At 44.2% G+C, this 17,418-nt stretch overlaps 1 protein-coding gene across 2 annotated transcripts in view; it reads right to left on the bottom strand.

Moving 5' to 3' along the window:
- Nucleotides 1-17,418, bottom strand: part of nalf1b (NALCN channel auxiliary factor 1b) — a 641,309-nt gene that overhangs the window by 193,822 nt on the left and 430,069 nt on the right. The window lies entirely within an intron of this gene.

The raw sequence follows: 17,418 nt of genomic DNA, 5'->3' as shown, positions 1-17,418 counted from the left end.
TGAAGCATTTTCTGTTCCCGTTAAAATGAATACTTCTTAGCGCTTTCTCATGATAATTGTCAATTCTGTATATTTAGATTTAGATATGCAGCGCGGAAACAGGCCCTTCGGCCCACCGAGTCCGCGCCGCCCAGCGATCCCCGCACATTAACACTATCCTACACACACTAGGGACAATTTTTACATTTACCCAGTCAATTAACCTACATACCTCTTTGTCTTTGGAGTGTGGGAGGAAACCGAAGAACTCAGAGAAAACCCACACAGGTCACGGGGAGAACGTACAAACTCCGTACAGACGACGCCCGCAGCCAGGATCGAACCTGAGTCTCCGGCGCTGCATTCGCTGTAAGGCAGCAACTCTACCGCTGCGCCACCGTGCCGCCCCTCATGGGTTTGGCTCAGAAACTCTGAAATGACTGAAGCAAGGAATATGGACGAGTCACATCTAGAGGAACAGATGCAAACTAAACTGATATTGCGGGACCCAAGTGACCAGAGGCAGTTCGTGGCTGACAAAACAAGAAATTGGCTTAATGTTTTAATATCCCTGAATGATATGAGAGAACCAAGTACTGTGAGGAAGTGAAGAGAAAGGTAACTGGGTGAGAGGAGTGATCTGATGAAGAAGGTTTCACAAAAGGTAGCCTTGGGTGAGGTAGGGTGGGGCTATTGTATAAAGCAGGGTGTCAGTCACTGTGAGGTTTACTCACCAGTCCTCAGCTTGATATCTCCTGGTGGGATATCTTCGACTGAATCCAAGGTGCTCCTGTTGCCGACTAGCTGGGAGATTAGCAGCCACTCTTTATTTATCAGAGCAGCAGATTCTTCCTCCCGTTTCTGGGCAGGAGTTTCTCTCCCCAAACCGCCCTGCCGTTTACTTGGAATCAGTCTCAGACAAACGAGGGAGACCGGCTTCAAAACACAAATCAAGTGAAAATCAAGAAAACGCTGAAGTGGGAAATCTGAAAAAGAAACCAAAGGTGCTGAAAATACTTGCAGCATTCTGGGAAGAGAGAAACAGAACGATGGAAGAGCCATTGTCCTGACGAGCCAGGCCAGTTTCTGTCACCACGGATGTTGCTTGAACCTGCTGAGTACTGCCAGGACTTCCAACTAAAACGATCGCTTCTTAACCCTTTCTCATGATAAGTGTTAATTCCGCATTTCGAGTGTTTGATTCAGAGAACCTGAATTGAAAACCATCACAAAAGAGCTTCTTACTGTCGCTAATCAAACAACACAGCCATCTTATATTTACATTTCTTCAGCTTCTCATTGTTTTCATAAGCCAAATGTTTGCCAATTTGAGTAAGCTTAATAAGCCTTTTTTCCACTTTAGGCCGTGTTCCACTATCGCCACCTTGTGACTGAACATCGGATTTAATTTCAGACATTCTGATCTTGTTAACATAAGTCAGATATGTTTTCCTTTCCACTATCTTGGTATATTTTTTAAACAAGACTTGGTAACCAGGGACTCCCAAGGTCGTTGCTATGCTGTCCGCATTCCAAGCTCTTGATCATTTGAAAACAGCCTTTGTTTTCTCATACAGAAAAACCAAATTTGAAGCAGACTACGATTTCTGCTGATGGTTCCCTCAGTCTCTTTCCAAGAGCTAATTCTCTTCAAATAATGCTTCAGATATAATGACAGATATAATGCTTCAGTTTTTGGCAATAAATCTCTCCCAGGTCAGTAAACTTTGGTAGCCTTCGTCTTTCCTTTGCGAAGATAAGCTTTCTGAACTTTCCGAAGAGTAAATTCCGATAAATCGTTCCAGCTGAGGCAGATTTCACGATGAATCACTCCATTTCACATAAGATCTCACACTTCGTCTCTTGCGAAGGCAAGTTTTCTGAACTTTACGAAGGAGTGGATTCAAGCTGATCGCTTCAGCTAAGAAGGAATTTTACACGATGTAGCGGCCAGCTGCTCGTCTATCAATTAGCTCCCAAGCTGCCACTTGCATAGACCGGGTCGGCGATAAGCGTAATGACTCGAACAAATAATAACAGAGATCCTCCTCGACATTTGTTAGTTCATCTTCTTTATTTGAAGGTGCAATAAACATATTGGCATATCTCTTGTCATCGACCGGTTATTAATTTGCTAGGGTAAAATTCCATATCTTACCACAGTCTATGCGATCGATACTGGTTGCCAGATATAACTTCGACACAGTCTGTATTAATCTTCTTGTTAATAAGACAGGCGATTACGTCTTGGCTACTATCTTTTGGCGGAATCTCTGGCTGACCCTCTGTCAGCACCTCCTTGGCTCACACACACTCTCTCCCCCAGCACGTACCCAACAGCCCCGCACTCTAGCTCCGCCCAACTAATGAGAAATTAATGAGAAATCAGGACTAAAGTAACCAAGCAAACGCAGAATCAAAGAATTACAGATGTGGTCAATACACAAAAGGACACAAAGTGTTGGAATATCTCAGTGGGTCAGGCAGCATCTCTGGAGTACATGGTTAAGTGACATTTCTGGGGTGGGACCCTTCTTTGAATTAATTGTGGGCAAGTGGCGAAAGCTGGAAGAGAGGTGGGGATGGAAAGGGGACAAAGCCTGGCAAGTGACAGGTGGATACAGGTAAGGGGGGACACCCTTACAAAGATGTCTTTTCATCTCTGGCCTTTGTCCAACCATCTGCTAATCAAACCTCCCCTTACCCTGTAAAGGGTTGTGTCAGACGAAGGTTGAGGTTAGCGTGATCCCTTCAAGGATTTGACTAGTTAGCAGCAGAAACTTACTCACACTTCCATAATTCTCACCGTTCAATTGTGGCCGATCTGTGTGGAGGCAGTTGGATGGAGACTGGGTGATGAGGTACAACTCCAGGAGACTCCTCTAAGACCCTGGCTGTGGGCCCTGATATCACACTTTGCTGTACCTACACTCCAGTTTTCCGAGTATTGAACTCAAAAGCAATGATAACACTGAATGGTCAGTGTCAGGAAAAATGATGTTGCAATTTCACAAGCAATGGCTGGTAAGGATAATGCAGAGGTGTTGGAAAACTGAAGGAAGATGAAAGAGGGGAGGGAAGCAGCAGTGGCAATGGGACGCAAAACTGGAGCCAAACGCAGCAGCACAGTTATAATTGTGGGCAGGAAGATCACTTTAATCAAGAATGCAACCAGGCACTTGAAAAGAAACAAACAAGCACGGTGGTCCAACCAAGCCAGTCCCAGTGAGCTGAGTATGTGAGAAGAGTTCATACAACTTAGCAGTAGGCAGGGGCTGCTCGTCTAGGACCAGCTACAATGAGGAGTAGGGTGGCAGGGATCATCATCATGTATATACAGCCGGAAACAGGCCTTTTCGGCCCTCCAAGTCCGTGCCGCCCAGCGATCCCCGTACACCAACACTATCCTACACCCACTAGGGACAATTTTTTTACATTTACCCAGCCAATTAACCTACATACCTGTACGTCTTTGGAGTGTGGGAGGAAACCGAAGATCTCGGAGAAAACCCACGCAGGTCACGGGGAGAACGTACAAACTCCTTACAGTGCAGCACCCGTAGTCAGGATCGAACCTGAGTCTCCGGCGCTGCATTCGCTGTAAAGCAGCAACTCTACCGCTGCGCTACCGTGCCGCCCTGATGAGATGGTAACTTCACCCGAGGGAGAATGCAGAGGGTTACGTGATAAGGGCTCACCTGGAAGATAGAGGGGCCTTGGCAATGTACCTTAATGACTTTTAGTTTAGTTTAACTTAGAGAAACAGGCCCTATCGGCCCACCGCGTCCGCACCGACCAGCGATCCCCGCACATTAACACCATCCTACACACACTAGGGACAATAGGGAGGTGCAGAACCTGGCGGACTGGTGCTCTGATAACAACCTGTCCCTAAACACCTCTAAGACCAAGGAGCTGATCATCAACTTCCGAAGGTCACATATTGGGGAATACGCCCCGATCTTTATCAATGGGGTCAGTGTGGAGAGAGTGTCCAGCTTCAGGTTTCTGGGCACTCACATTTCGGAGGACCTCACATGGTCCACTAACACCGCTGCGCTGGTCAAGAAGGCACAGCAACGACTGTTCTACCTGAGAACACTGAAAAAGACTGGTCTGCCCCAACAGTTGCTGACGACCTTCTACCGCTGCACCATAGAGAGCATCCTAACGCATGGCATCCCTGTGTGGTATCTCAGCTGCACGGAGGCAGAGAGGAGAGCTCTTCAGCGGGTAGTTTACAGAGCTCAGAAGATTATCGGGACACAGCTACCAGCCTTGGAGGGCATCTACAACACACGATGCCTCAGAAAAGCCACCAGCATTCACAAAGACTCTTCACACCCCTGCAATAGTCTGTTCGAACTTCTACCATCTGGCAGACGCTACAAGGCCTTCTACGCCCGCACCTCCAGACTCAGGAACGGCTTCATCCCCAGGGTTATAGCTGCTCTGAACCAGTCCTGCTGAGTCGGATGGTCACATCGCACATCGACCCGGCACAGACCTATTTGCACTTTATTCTGTTTTAACTGTTTCTAATTTTGTTTTTTTGGGCTGTTTAAATTTCCGTTGATTAGCTAATTAATTTATTGCATCGTATGGAAGTCGCAATAACAATCTCGTTGTACCCCTGTACAATGACAATAAAGATATATTGTATTGTATTGTATTTACACTTTAAACATGCCAATTAACCTACAAACCTGTATGTCTTTGGGGTGTGGGAGGAAACCGAAGATCTCGGAGAAAACCCAGGCGGTCATGGGGAGAACGTACAAACTCTGTACGGACAGCACCCGTAGTCGGGATCGAACCAAGGTCTCTGGCACTGCAAGGGCTGTAAGGCAGAAACTCTACCGCTGCGCCACCATGCCACTGAGTTTATTGGACCTTTGCCAACCTCTAAGAAACGTCATCAATATTGTCAGATATTGGTGGATAACTTCACCAAATGGGTGGATGCGATCACATGCAAAACAGTTTCAGTGCGGGGGATGGCAAAGATGCTGGTTCAGGTTAAGGTAAACCCAGGGAAGCCATCTTATAGACCATTTTCTGCAGGCCCTCTAAACCTGCCCTAAAAAGGATTCCACACCTGGAACAGTGGATACAGTAGATGAGGTTGCAGCAGGTTCAAGTCAACCTCTGCCTCACGTGAAAGGGCTGTCGGGGTTCCTGGACACCAGTCGAGGGAGAAGGTATCGGGACAGGTCCAGCTGTTCGAGGTGTGGACTCCTAAATTTCAGCGAGATCAAGTATAGACTGGGCGATCGTTTCACTGAAAACCTTCTCTCAGTCCACCTTGGCCCAACTGATGTCCTGGTTGCCAAACACTTCAATTCCCCTTCCCATTCCCATACTGACCTTTCAGTCCTGGGTCTCCTCCATTGTCAGAGTGAGGCCAAATGCAAATTGGAGGAACAGCACCTCACACTTTGCTTCAGCTGCTTACAACTCAGCGGTATGAATATTGATTTCTCTAACTTCAAGTAACCCCTCCATCCCCTCTCTCTCCGTCCCTCCCCCCACCCTAATCGTTGCACTAGTTTCACTGTCGTCCTGTTCGGTTTCAATATCTGTGTAACTCTTTATTACCTACCCCACAGCCAACAATGTACCATTGTGGGCTCCATCTTTCTGTGACCATCATTGCTTTTTGCATATCTTTCATTTATTTGTCCTATGTACCTTCTACATCTCTTGTTTCCCTTTGCCTGGACTCTCAATCTGAAGAAGGGTCTCGGCCCAAAACATCACCATACCCTTTTATCCAGGGATGCTGCCTGACTTGCTGAGTTACTCCAGCTTTTTGTGTAAGAAAATAACTGCAGATGCTGGTACAAATCGAAGGTATTTATTCACAAAATGCTGGAGTAACTCAGCAGGTCAGGCAGCATCTCAGGAGAGAAGGAATGGGCGACGTTTTGTGTCGAGACCCTTCTTCAGACTGAAGAAGGGTCTCGACCCGAAACGTCGCCCATTCCTTCTCTCCTGAGATGCTGCCTGACCTGCTGAGTTACTCCAGCATTTTGTGAATAAATACCAGCTTTTTGTGTGTATCTTGGGTTTAAACCAGCATCTGCAGCTCCTTCCGACACATGAAATGGAACTATGTGGGTGGGGATTGTTTGAAACTATCCGAGAAACTCTACGGTACTCTGAAAAAGGCAAGCCAGATGATATAGGCAGTTGAGCTGCCAAAGTAAATTAAATTAATCCCTCTCAATCATACAAAATTAAATAAACATGAAGGAAAAGTTAAAAGACAGCAGGAAATAATTAGATTTCCTACACACGGATAATGTGTCGGGATACGAGGGTGGTGATACAGGGGAAGATTTAAACCTTTTTTGGGGGGAATATATTCGGAGAAGCAGAACTGGGACTAAACCCAGAACAGATAAGATGGCTGCAACAAATACCAATGAAGGGGCCAACAGATGAAATGCCTTCAGGTCGGGTGAATAAGCCAACAGGTTGGATAAATATATATCTATTTCAGGGTCCTGGATTTGTCTAGCGGGAACCATGTGTTGGATCCTTTGGTAAGGCAAGGTGCCTGTAATGCTGCGAAGATGTTCCGGGGATGGGAAGAGGTGGTGCAGGATGCAATTTGGGGAATGACCAAAAAATTACGAGGATAGTGAGTTTCTCTGATCATGGTTAGTGAAGATCGTTTAATTAACTGCCCCAATCTAGTTATTAATATTATGACTCCCGTGGTGATGTACAACAACAACAATCAAATTAATCATGGAGGGCTTGTTGCAAAGTTTCTGGAAGGGTAGGAAGATCGCTCTCACAGGAAGCGCATTTAGATAGTTTTGACCAAAACACGAATGTAACTAATAATCTAAAGAATGCTGGTGTAGAAAAACGGCGAGACACTCCACTGGATTACATTGCGGGCATGAATTCAGTGACACGGGAGTCTGGATTTGACAAGATGTACTCAGATCTCTGCCTCAGTAACATAATGGAACACACACCATTGATGTGTAGGAATAGCATCTCTGCCACTGGCAGTAATTACTGTAATTACTTTGTAATTACAAAGTAATTACTTTGTAAGGTCAGCCTGTGGACGGAAGTTCAGGAATGAATGCTGTCCAACAATTTGCACTAGAAACACCAGCGCAGGAACCAAAGGACCTGCCCAGCTGCATGAGCAATTAAACAAAAATTATCCCAGACCAACGTAGGAAGGCTTTAGCCCCAGGTTTCACACGAGCAGGTGAACGCGGTGGCAATAAACAGGATTAGAAGGGCAATTGTGGTGTGACTTAGGTATGAAATTTTAACCTTACCAGAACACTGAATAGAGGTATTGAATTAAGTTAACCAGTCACAAAAGCATTGTTACACTAATCGAGTCATAGAGTGATACAGTGTGGAACCAACTTACCCACAGCGGACAACATGTCCCAGCTACACTAGTCCCACCTGCCCGCGATTGGTCCATATCCCTCCAAACCTGTCCTATCCATGTTTCTGAAATGTTGGGATAGTCCCTGCCTCAACTACCTTCTCTGGCAGCTTGTTCCATACACCCACCACTGTTTGTTGAAAAGGTTACCCCTCAGATTCCTATTAAATCTTTACCCCTTCACCTTAAAACTATGTCCTCTGATCCTTGATTCAACTACTCTGGGCAAGGGACTCTATGCATCTACCTGATCTATTCCTCTCATGATTTTATTCACTAACAAAAAGGTAATCAATAACAAAAGAGAATAACAAATGATACGGGCAATGACTCATCACGGTGGTATGTTGACTTGAATAATGAAATACATTCATAGATTAAAATCCTATCATATATTCTGCTTGTGGCACATCTTCTCATTGTGTGTGTATTGAGGTCGGGATGTCTGTGCCATAAAAATAGAGATGGAAAAAACTGGCCGAGTTTAGCAAAAGTAATAGTAAAGTGTGAAGGCCTGCTCCAGCATGAGGTAAGAGGGTAGGTGCATGATGTACAAGCTCAGCAGCAACAGCAGGAGAAACTTGATTTCTAAAGAAGTCAAAACTTCAGTCAGAGTCAAAGAGCATGGAAATTGACCCTACAGAGCAGTTTGCCAATGCCGACCAAAATGCCCCATCCACACTAGTCCCACCTGCCCACATCCCTCTAAATCTTTCCTATCCATGTACCTGACCAAATATCTTTCAAATGTTGTTTGTTATAGTTCCTGACTCTTTTGGCAGCTGGTTCCATATACCCACCACCCTCTATGTCCGATTACATCTTTCCCTTCTCACCTTAAACCTATACGCACATGCACACACTTGGCCAATAAACTTATTCAGACCGTCTGGTTCTTGATTACCCTTCTTTGGGTTAAAGAGTCTGTGCATTCACCCTATCTATTCCCCTCATGATTTTACTATTCCCCTCATGATTTTATACACCAAGGATTACCCCTCAGCCTCCAGTGCTCCAATGAATACAGTCCAAGCCTGCCCAACCTCTCCCGATAGCTCAGATCCTCATGCCCTGGCAACACCCTTGTAGATCTTCTCTGCATCATTTTCAGTTTAACAACCTTTGGGCAGCACAGTTTTAGAGTTGCTGCCTTGCATCTCCAGAGACCCGGGTTCGATCCCGACTATGGGTGCTGTCTGTATGGAGTTAGTACATTCTCCCTGTGACCTCGTGGGTTTTTCTCCCACGCTCCAAACATGTACAGGTTTGTAGGATAATTGGCTTTGGTAATGATGGTAACTCGTCTCTAGTGTGCAGGATAGTGCTGGGTGATCGCTGGTTAGTGCAGACTTGGTGGGCCGAATGGCCTGTTTGCGCACTGTGTCTCTAAAGTCTAAACATCCTTCTTGTATAAGGGTGACCAAAAACACAATACTCCAAATGCGGCCTGATCAATGTCTTGTTTCAATTGTAAACATATCTCAACTTTTATACAATACCCTGACTGACAAAGGTATTTAAATCCTTTTTGACCAACCTATCTGCCTGTGATGCCACTTTCAGGGAATTATGTACCCTCCAACACTTCCCAGGGTCCTGCCTTTCACTGTGAAGTGCTGCCCTGGTTTGACTTTCCAACATGCAACACCTTGCACTTATCTACATTGCACGCCATTCTCCATTCCTCCGCCTACTTGCAAATCAAAATTCTACTGTCATTTTTGATAACCATCTTCACTATCTACCACACAACCCACCTGAGTTAGTGTCTTCTGCAAAGTTATTAATCATGCCTTCCTTGTACATTCTCATCCACATTGTTGATATAAACCACAAACAGCAATGGGCCCAGCACCAATCCCTGAGACACACCACCGAGGGTGGAATCTATTGTCACATTTGTAGAGAGAGTGGCTACATTAATAGGACTGAGAGTCGGTATAAAAGGGGCAATTTGTGGATCAGATTTTTATTTCTCAACAAGCCATAAAAGAAACACGGGCTCTGTATATATACGGAGAGAGAGAGAGTCTGTATATATACGGAGAGAGAGAGAGAGAGAGAGAGTCTGTATATATACAGAGAGAGAGAGTCTGTATATATATATATATATATATATATATATATATATATATATATAGAGAGAGAGAGAGAGAGAGAGAGAGAGAGGGACACAGAGAGAGAGAGAGAGAGAGAGAGAGAGAGAGAGAGAGAGAGAGAGGTAATTGCTAAACTTGAATCGTTTTTTCTTCTCTAACCTCCTCTTTTTGATGATCCACATCTATACTATTCACACCACAGCAATCAGCAAGGCCTTATGTATCAAGGTTGTACTCAGAGCCTTTGAAAATGCAAGGAGGCATTGCATTGACAGGCATTAGAGAGAGTGCACTCAATATATGGCAAAGATTTGAAGCTACAATTTTCCCCACCTAAAATGTAACCTCATTCTCAAGATGTAATTCTATTGAAGATGTTTCCTCTGAAATCACATTAAGTTAAAACCCATTATAAATGGAATCCATTGAAATTGTGTCTGATTATTTAGAAGGTAATTGAAATTATTCATTTGTAACATATCGAAATTGTATCAAACATTCTGCCCTCTGGCATTTTCCCTGTCTGAACTTGTTTCTGATGATACAATATAGTATGATTGGACTAGATTGCAAGTAAGCAAAGCTTTTCACTGTGCACCTAATTTTTACAATAATAAACCAATACTAACACTAGTTGACACCGATACCAATCAGAAGACAAGGTACTGCATGGTAGGTTGCTCTGAGATTGCATGGGATCCAAGGAGAGATAGCTGAATGGATAGACAATTAGCTTCATGGAAGGAAGCAGAGGGTAATGGTGGAAGGTTGCTTTTCGGACTGGAGGCCTGTGACTAGTGGTGTGCCTCAGGGTTTGGTGCTAAGCCCATTGATGTTTGTCGTCTATATCAATGATTTAGATGAGAACGTACATGGCAATGTTAGCAAGTTTGCAGATGACACAAAAGTGGGTGATATTGTGGATAGTGAAGATGGTTGTGAAAAATTGCAGAAGGATCTTGATCAATTGGGCAGGTGGGCTGAGGAATGGTTGATGAAATTTAATACAAAAAAATGTGAGGTGTTGCATTGTGGGAAGTCTAATATGGGCAGGACCTACACAGTGAATGGCAGGGCTCTGGAGAGTGTTGTAGAGCAGAGGGATCTAGGCGTACAGTTAATATTGTTCCTTGAAAGTGGCATCACAGGAAGCTAGGTTCATCAAAAAGACTTTTGGCGCATTGGCCTTCATCAGTCAGAGTACTGAGTGTAGAAATTGGGAGGCCATGTTGCAGTTATGTAAGACATTGGTGAAGCCACATTTAGAGTACTGTGTTAAGTTTTGGGTAACATGTTATGAATGATGTTGTCAGGTTGGAAAGTATGCAGAGAAGATTGACAAGAATGCTGGGGTCTGAGCTATAGGAAGAAGTTAGGACTCTATTCCTTGGAGAGCAGGAAGATGAGGGATAATCTTATAGAGGTGTACAAAATAATGAAAGAAATAGATCAAATCTCTTGCCCAGAGCAGGGGAATTGAGAACCAGAGGCTATAGGTTTCAGGTGAGGGGTATCTGAGGGGTAACTTTTTTTTATACAAAGGGTGGTGGGTATATGGAACAAATGTTTAGGCAGGCACTATTGCAATGTTTAAGGAACATTTAGACAGGTACATAGGTAGATAGGATAGGTTTAGAGGGATATGTGCAGGCAAGTGGAACCAGTGTAGCTGGGACATGTTGGTCAGTGTGGGCAAGTTGGGCCGAAGAGCCTGTTTCCACATTGTATGACTCTAAGAAGTTTGATGGTGTGGGAGCAGTGCATGCTTCATAGTACCATCAGTGTATTGACTCACCAACCCCCTCCCTCCTCCCTCCTCCCTCCTCCCTCCTCCCTCCTCCCTCCTCCTTCCCACTAATGACTCCCCACAAAGAGCTCTAAGTAGGTAGAGCTAAAGGAAGGGTATCATAATCTCTTGGCCTCAAGGGAAGGGAATTTATCACAAAAAATTCTGGCCTATTAATTGATTTTTTTCTTGAAATCCTTCAGAATTTTTAAGATGAGAGGGGCAAAGTTTAACTTTGTTCCAGTTCAATGTGCCTTTATTATTAAGGGCTCGTCAGAATTATTTAAATTGGCAGGCTTCTCCTTGACACTTGATATGTTACCAGGAGCAGTGACGAGGTGAACTTGGCACATACTGCAGGATCAAAGACCCCTGGCTTTTCAAGCCATCCCTCTGTCACAGCAAAAAGGATTTTAATTGCGATTCAGTGCCAGCAGCCTCATCCTTAAATCAGAAGGCCATCAGTTCATCTTGCTCTCATGCACACAATCAGGAGTGATATTTCGGGACAGTTCTGACTGAGAGCAAAGCTGTCAGTCATTATCCGTCCTTGGAGATTCTATAACGCCATTTGATGAAGAGAGGTTCTCCTCATCGGCAATGTTTGTTGCTCAACCAACATGTTTCGCAGTTTGCCCTGTCATCTGTCTTGGTACGTTCTGTAGAGCCACACTGTGCAAGTTTCCTGATATATTTGCCACTTCGCTAAACAAACAACTCAAGGAAACCCCATTTGTTGTAAAGAACGTTTCAGCTCATGAATCTGATATATAGCTCCAAACTTTTAATATTTTCCACATGGCAGAATTTCCACACTGTGGAATTTTCAATAGCAATAAGTCTGAAGAAGGGTCTCGACCCAAAACGTCACCCATTCTTTCTCTCCAGAGATTGCTGCTTGTCCCGCTGAGTAACTCCAGCTTTTTGTGTCTGTCTTCTACAGTTGTGCCTTCTGTCAAACATGAAATAACAGCATTCGTTCATAGAAATATGTCAGGTGTATGATCATTCATAAAACTAGTAGCAACTGTACCATCAGCCAAACAAGGCCGCACCATCACAAAAATAATAGCTCCTGCACAATTAAGCACACCAGCTGCACTTGAAACACGTAGCTCCTCACTGGATCTATGAATAGCAATCTATCATGAAAGCTTTTCACTGTACCTCGGTACAGGTGACAATAAGCTAAACTAAATCATAGATTCCTGACGAAATTTAACATAGAGGATATTTATTTACAAAATGCTGGAGTAACTCAGCAGGTCAGGCAGCATCTCAGGAGAGAAGGAATGTGTGACATTTCGGGTCGAGACCCCACCCGAAACGTCACCCATTCCTTCTCTCCTGAGATGCTGCCTGACCTGCTGAGTTACTCCAGCATTTTGTGAAAAAAAATACCTTCGATTTGTACCAGCATCTGCAGGTATTTTCTTACACATCTTTAACATAGAGGAGATCATTATAGAAGGAGAAACAGGGAAGGTTCGCAAGTTACTGGAGCAGAATTAGGCCATTCAGCCCATCGAGTCTACTCTGCCATTCAATCATGGTGCCTCCTAATCTCTGCCTCCTAATCCCATTTTCCTACCTTCTCCCCATAACCCTTGACACCCGTTCTAATCAGGAATTTGTCGATCTCTGCCTTTAAAATATCCACTGCATGTAGATCAGATGATTAAACTTAAGAAGGAGTAGAGGAGTGAAAGTTGGAGGCTTATTGGAAAAAACTTTCAGAAATAGACGACATGTTGAAAAATCTGTAAATATTATATGTAGAATACCAGAGGCACAGTGTATGGGCGTAAATTTGTAATGATAAACCTATGCTAATTTTGATAAGTTTTTCATTCCCACTGCCAGTGGAGAAAGAAATACCAATAATTCAAACGGCAAGGTAATTTATATCAACCACTCTCTGCAACATAGAGGTCTCAATTATTTTGCTTGTCGTCTTCAACCGGTCGCCTGAAGGAAATAAACAAGGTCTCATTAGCACAGGCAATTTGTAGTTCCCTGACTGTTATAGGTTATCAATGGAATTTAGAAGCTCCAAATGGCAGACTGTGGGCCAGGCACATTCTGGTATCGATTGGCTTCACCAGCTCTCCTTAAATAACAACTGCTGATCCCTGACAAAGCATTTACAACTAACTTGTTATAACTTTCATGAGGCTTGGAAGGAATTTAATACTGGTTAAGCTTCAGGTGGAACCTACACCGATCAGCCAAAACATTATGACCTGATGAGCCAAAACATTATGACCACCTGCCTAATATGATGTTGATCCTCCGTGTGCAGTCCCATACGCAGCAGGGTGCGATGCACTGTGTATTGTGACACATTCCTCCCGTGACCACCATTAAAATTTTCTGTGACTTGTGCCACAGTAGACCTTCTGTCGGTTCGGACCAGACGGGATAGCCTTCGTTGCCCTCGCGCATCGATGAGCCTTGGGCGCCCAACACCCTGTCGCCGGTTTGTGGTTTGTCCCTCCTCGGACCACTGTCGGTAGGTACTCACCACTGCTGACCGGGAGCACCTCACAAGCCTTGCTGTTTTAGAGATGCTCTGACCCAGTCCTCTGGCCTTTAAAATTTGGGCCTTGTCAAAGTCGCTCAGGTCTTTACTCCTGCCCATTTCTCCTGCATCCAACATATCAACTTCAAGAACTGACTGTTCACTTGCTGCCTAATATATCCCACCCCTTGACAGGTGGAATTGTAACAAGATAATCAATGTTATTCACTTCACCTGTCAGTGGTCATAATATTTTGGCAGATCGCTGTATTAGGCAAGTATCAAAATGCTGGAGTAACTCAACGGGGCAGGCAGCATCTCTGGCGAGAAGGAATGGGCGATGTTTCGGATCAAGACCCTTCTTCAGAAGGCAAGTATTGACTACTTTTATTCACAACTCAATGGAAGAACTTTAAGTTATAACATTAGAATGTATTAAATTTACACACACATTCCTATCAGCAACAATGAAATAACGCAATATTTTTTAATCTGAAGGTAGACTACAAAATATAATTTATTATTCTCTGAAGGGTTTTAGTCAATTAGAATAAATGCCCGTAGCAGTGTCAGTTTAACACCCAGTCACCCTGGGTCAATATTGCTTCAGCAATTAAACAGTGCCAGGAGATTTCAAGGATGGTCCAAACATTGTTTAATCGCCTGGATATCTAGTTTTAAAAAAATCCAATGGGTAAAATTGTACCTTGCACACAGAGAGATGACTGTGATTGTTGGATATCAATCATCCCATCCCAGGTGATTACTGCAGTTACTCTGACCCGTATCCAAGTCTAAACACTGCTAGCTGCTTCATCAAAGACATTTCTTCCACCATAGGATTATACATGGAGATGCTGAATGATGATTGCATAATATTCAATTCCATTCATAGCACCTTGACAAGTGTGTAGGAAGGAACTGCAGATGCTGGTTTAAACTGAAGATTGACATAAAATGCTGGAGTAACTCAGCGAGACAGGCAGCATCTCTGGAGAGAAGGAATGGGTGACGCTTCGGGTCGAGACCCTTCTTCAGGCTGGGTCTGCAGCAGGTCTCAACCTGAAAAGTCACCCATTCCTTCTCTCCAGAGATGCTGCCTGTCTCGCTGAGTTAATCCAACATTTTGTGTCTATTCTTGACGAGTGAAGCAGCCTATGGCTGCTTGCAGGAGGGCCAATGCATCACACAAGCCTGGCCTGGTAAGTGAAATATAACTTGAATGGCCATCTGCAAATAGAGCACGTCTTCCTTCAACATCCTGGATGTTACTTTACACCACGCCAGGGCAGCACGGTGGCGAATGCAGCGCCGGAGACTCAGGTTCGATCCTGACTACGGGCGCCGTCTGTATGGAGTTTGTACGTTCTCCCCGTGACCTGCGTGGGTTTTCTCCGAGGTCTTCGGTTTCCTCCCACATTCCAAAGACGTACAGGTATGTAGGTTAATTGGCTGGGTAAAATGTAAAAATTGTCCCTAGTGTGCGTAGGATAGTGTTAATGTGCGGGGATCGCTGGGCGGCACGGACTCGGTGGGCCGAAGGGCCTGTTTCCACGCTGTATTTCTAAAAAAATAAATAAAATCTAAAAGGTGGACTGGCCACATGAGTATTATGGTGCAAGGATAAGGAGAGGGTATCCTGCAATAAGTGACTCATCCCATGACACCTCAAAGATTTTCCACCTTCGACATGGTACATTAAGAACATAATGGGGCATTTCCCAGCTGCCTGGATGAATGCAGGCCTGACAGTATAAAATCTGAACACCAACCAAGCCGAAGCAATTTACTAAATTGACACTCCATCCATTCAACTGTGAGCTTGCATGAACGTGGCACATCCGCCATGCAACACGCCATGGGTGGCACGGTGGCGCAGCGGTAGAGTTGCTGCCTTACAGTGAATGCAGTGCCAGAGACCCAGGTTCGATCCCGACCACAGGTGCCGTCTGTACGGAGTTTGTCCGTTCTCCCCGTGACCTGCGTGGGTTTTCTCCGAGATCTTCGGTTTCCTCCCACACTCCAAAGACGTACAGGTTAGTAGGTTATTTGGCTTTTATTTCACAAAATGCTGGAGTAACTCAGCAGGTCAAGCAGCATCTCAGGAGAGAAGGAATGGGTGATGTTTCAGAACCCTTCTTAAGACTGATGTCAGGGGGGTGAGACAAAGAAGGGTATCAACCCGAAACGTCACCCATTCCTTCTCTCCTGAGATGCCGCCTGACCAGCTGAGTTACTCCAGCATTTTGTGAATAAATACCTTCGATTTGTACCAGCATCTGCAGTTATTTTCTTACAGGCTATTTGGCTTGGTAAAATGTAAAAATTGTCCCTTGTACGTATAGGATAGTGTTAATGTGCGGGGATCGCTGGTCGGCGCAGACCCGATGGGCCGAAAGGGCCTGTTTCCTCCTTGTATCTCTAAACTAAACTAAACTAAACACTGCTTTAACATGCATTTTTACCTGCAAAACCTCCAGTATCATCCAGGGCAGTGAAGAACATCTGAAATAATGCAGGCAACAAGAGATCAAAAACGATCCAGAGTAAAAATGGGTTTTAAATAATTCAGAGGAAAATGGGTCTTCTGCAAACAAGGTGAGGTATTGGTCTAGAATCATCCAGGGTAAAATGGGTGCAAAATATTCCCAGGTAACAGTAGGTCTAAAATAATCTTGATTTTAAAAATAACACAAAATATTACTAGAGAAAAATTCATGCAGAATAATGTGGATTTATACCTTTAAATAAACTATTTTACTGAAAATATCTTATCTCAAAGGAACTAATTAAACTAATCTATTTCTTGTCCTTTTCTCTTTCAGAGCTTTAAATTGAGTAGTTTTGACTAGAACATTTTCTGAATGGTTTAGGGATTAAACTAAACAGCTCTTAAAATATATACATTGGGATGGCAGTACACCTGTTTGATCCTCTGTAGGACATCCACAACATTTGCTCTCCAATGTCATTACCATGATTTCAGCATCTGGTCTGCAGTAGTGCTGGCCATGGTAAACATTCACAGGTAATGTAAATTCAAACAACAAGCACTGATTGAAGCTGAACGTTCACCTATAATAGAGGTGCTGTACAATTATAATCTGAAATGGTAGCTTGCTGGAAACATGGCTGGTTTCAGGAGCCTGAGACATCACCCTGGAGGCACTGGTAGACGAGGGCCGATAGGAGTGGGGATTTCTACTTGCAGGGGACTACAGCAGCAAAGGGAGGAGATCATAACTCATCACACACTGCTCCATTAACATAGCCCTACAGTTTACCTAACCTCAACCTCTGTCGATCAGGGATACAAATTTACCCGTCATATTCTGGAGGGTAGCTTAGATATGGATTCTGTCCTGTTATGACTCACGAGCATCTGTTATTTGCAGGCAAGCCAAGGAAAAAGGATCAATGAGATAACTCTTCTAGAGGTGGGACAATGATGGATTCTGCTCCAGAAAACGTAGTCAAGGACTTTGATGTGACAGTTGTAAGACAATCGCTGTATGGTGCACATGATAAACTGCTTAGTGCACTGGCAGGCCAGTGTGAATTGCCATGGGAGAAACAAGTTCCTTGAGAAGATGCTGGCAATACT

This window comes from Rhinoraja longicauda, chromosome 7 (assembly GCF_053455715.1).
Source record: "Rhinoraja longicauda isolate Sanriku21f chromosome 7, sRhiLon1.1, whole genome shotgun sequence".
Taxonomy (NCBI): Eukaryota; Metazoa; Chordata; class Chondrichthyes; order Rajiformes; family Arhynchobatidae; genus Rhinoraja; species Rhinoraja longicauda.
Note: the sequence above shows the minus strand (reverse complement) of the source record. Positions and strands in the feature narration are given on the sequence as shown.